At 39.9% G+C, this 3,447-nt stretch overlaps 1 pseudogene; it reads left to right on the forward strand.

Moving 5' to 3' along the window:
* The first annotated feature begins 1,060 nt into the window (after nt 1–1,060).
* Nucleotides 1,061–3,247, forward strand: LOC100654725 (olfactory receptor 5V1-like; annotated as a pseudogene).
* The last annotated feature ends 200 nt before the right edge of the window (nt 3,248–3,447 follow it).

A 3,447-nucleotide genomic window follows, 5' to 3' on the forward strand; every position in this document is an offset into this window, starting at 1 on the left:
GTCAAAACAGCCTGGTATTTGTACATCAATGGATACATAGACCTATGGAATGAAATTGGGAATACAGACGTAAACCCATATAAGCAGCTGGTATTTGACAAATTCCCAAAGTCTGTTACATGGGGAAAAGACAGTCTCTTTAACAAATGGTGCTGGCATAACTGGATATCCAATTGCAAAAAAAAAAAAAAAAAAAAAAAGACCCTTACCTGATGCCATGCACAAAAACTGACTCAAAATGGATCAAAGACCTAAATATAAAATCCGAAATGATATAGACCATGGAAGAAAAAATAGGTACAATGCCAGGAGCCTTAATACATGGCATAAAAAATAAAATTATACAAAACATTACTAACAATGCACAAACACCAGAAGACAAACTAGATAACTGGGAGCTTCTAAAAATCAAACACTTATGCTCATTCAAAGACTTCATCAAAAGAGTAAAATGATTACTTACCTACACACTGGGAAAAAGCTTTTGGCTATGACAATTCTGATCAGAATCTGATCTCTAAAATCTACATGATACTGCAAAAACTCAACAAGAAAAAGACAACCCAATTAAAAAATGGGCAAAGGATATGAACAGGCACTTCACCAAAGAAGGCATTCTGGTGGCTAACAGATACATGAGGAAATGCTCATGATCATTAGTTATTAGAGAAATGCAAATCAAAATTACAATGAGATACCCAACAAGGCTGGCATGAATCCAAAAAACACAAAACAGTAAATGTTGGAGAGGTTGTGGAGAGACTGGAACACTTAAACACTGTTGGTGGGAATGTAAAATGGCACAAACACTTTGGAAATCAATTTGGAGCTTCCTTAAAAAACTACAAATAGAACTACCATACCATCTAGCAATCCCACTCCTTAGAATATATCCTAGACAAATAAAAGCCTTCACGCAAACAGATATATGCACACCCATGTTCATTGCAGCACTGGTTACAATAGCAAAATGATGGAAGCAACCAAGGAGCCCATTAACAGATGAATGGATAAAAAATTTATGGTATATTCACACAATGGAATACTACACCAAAATAAAGAACAACAGTGAATATAGGAAACATAACATGGAGGAATCTGGAAGGTATTATGCTGAGTGAAATTAGTCAGTCGCGAAGGACAAATATTGTATGAGTCCACTATGGTAAGAACTCAAATATTTTAAACACAGAAGAAAATATTCTTTGATAATTACACTGTGGGGATGGAGGGAGGGAAATATTCACTAATTAGTAGACAAGAACTATTTTAGGTGAAGGGGAAGAACACACAATACGGAAGAGGTCAGCACAACTGGACTAAACCAAAAGCAAAGATATTTCCTGAATACAACCAAATGCTTCAAAGGTCAGAGTAGCAGGGACAGGGGTGTGGGGACCATGGTTTCAGGGACGTCTAGGTTAATTAGCATAACAAAATATATTAATAAAACGTTTTGCATCCCACTTCAGTGAGTGGTGTCTGGGGTCTTCAACGTTAGCAGCCACCCATCTAAGATGCATCAATTGTTCTCAACGCACCTGGAGCAAAGGAGAATGAAGAGCACCAAACATGTAAGGTAAAGATTAGCCCAAGAGACAGAAAGGGCCACAGAAACCAGAGACTCCGTCACCCTGAGACCGGAAGAACTAGATGGTGCCTGGCTACCACCAATGACTGCCCTAACAGGGAATGCAACAGAGATTCCCTGACTGAGCAGGAGAACAGTGGGATGCAGATCTCAAATTCTGGTAAAAAAAGACCAGACTTAATGGTCTGAGACTAGAGGGATCCTGGAGGTCATGGTTCCCATCCCTTTGTTAACCCAAGGCTGGAACCATTTCCAAAGCCAACTCTTCAGACAGGGTTTAGACTGGACTATAAGACAGAAAATGATACTGGTGAGGAGTGAGCTTCTTGGCTCAGGTGGACATATAAGACTATGTGGGCACTTCCTGTTAGGAGGCGAGAAGAGAAGGCAGAGGGAGACAGGAGCTGGTTGAATGGACACAAGGAATACAGGATGGAGAGGAGGAGTGTGCTGTCTCATTAGGGTGAGAGCAGCTAGGAGTACATAGCAATGTGTCTATAAGTTTTTGTGTGAGAGACTGACTTGATTTGTAAAGGTTCACTTAAAGTGCAATTTAAAAAAAAGGATGACTCAATGGCAATTGGTACTGGGGTATCCTAATTAATTTCATCAACAAAACACAATTTGCTAAGTGTATCTCATCACTGGTCTCCTTAGCTGAACCTAACCTGTATGTGTTGGTTTCATTCCCTACAGAAAGACCCCTGTGGTGAGAGGAAATGGATGACTACAGTCTAACCGCCATCACGAAGTTCATCCTCACTGGGCTGTCTGAGCTCTTAGAGGTGCACTACGGTCTCTTTGTGGTCTTTGCTGCCATACAGGATTTCATCTTGGTGAGAAATGGGGCTGTTCTCCTTGCCATTGGGGCTGAGAAAAAGCTGTGCACACCCATGGATAACTCTGTTTGGCAAATTTGTCTCTCTTAAGCATTTTCTACCCATAAGCTACTGTTCTCAAGAAGCTCAAGAACCTCTTGAATGAGAAGCAACGCATTTCTTTTGTTGGGTGTGCTATGCATCTTTTCTTCCTGGTGGCTCTGGCATGGACTGAAGTCTTTCTTCTCATCCTCATGGCTTATGACCAATATGCGGCCATATGTTTCCCCATTTTGTTATACCCTCATCGTGAAAAATGGTTCCTGTTTCCATCCCATGGCTGTGGCTTGGGCAGCAGATTTTGTGAATTCCCTTCTGCACACAGTGTTCATGTTCTGCCTGTCTTCCTGTAAGTCCAATCAGGTCAACCAATATTATTGTGACATCTTTCCCATGGTGGCACTGTCCTGCTCTTCCACATACATGGCAGAAAAGTTTCTCTTAGTGGCAGGAGATGTCTTGGGTATCAGCGCCTTCCTGATCACTGGTCTCTCATGTCTACACCTTATCCACCATCCTTAAAATACAGTCAATGGAAGGCAAGCAAAAGACTTCTCCACATGTGCTTCCTATCTCCTGTTGTTTGATTGTTCTGTGATACAATGATATTTACATATATCCACCTCTCTTCCAGTTACAACTCCCCAGCTGGAGACAGGTTCATCTCAATGTTGAATGGGTCATGTAAAACCCCATCATCTACAGCCTGAGAAGCACTGAGTTGAAAAGAGCTCTCATAAAGATTTTATTTCATAAGATCTGTTTAGGACAAACATGATTTTAAGACAATGTTACACACTTAGACTGAATTTATAGGAAGGATTGGAAGAATTCATAGAAAGAATAATTTTCTATTGATATAGAGAGGACATAGTTACATATATATAGAAATTTATAAGCACACGCATAAGTATATCTATATTTATAACTATTTATACAACTATACCACTATCCACAGGGAGTATAAAATTTATCACA

The sequence above is a fragment of the Loxodonta africana genome, chromosome 13 (assembly GCF_030014295.1).
Source record: "Loxodonta africana isolate mLoxAfr1 chromosome 13, mLoxAfr1.hap2, whole genome shotgun sequence".
Lineage (NCBI taxonomy): Eukaryota > Metazoa > Chordata > Mammalia > Proboscidea > Elephantidae > Loxodonta > Loxodonta africana.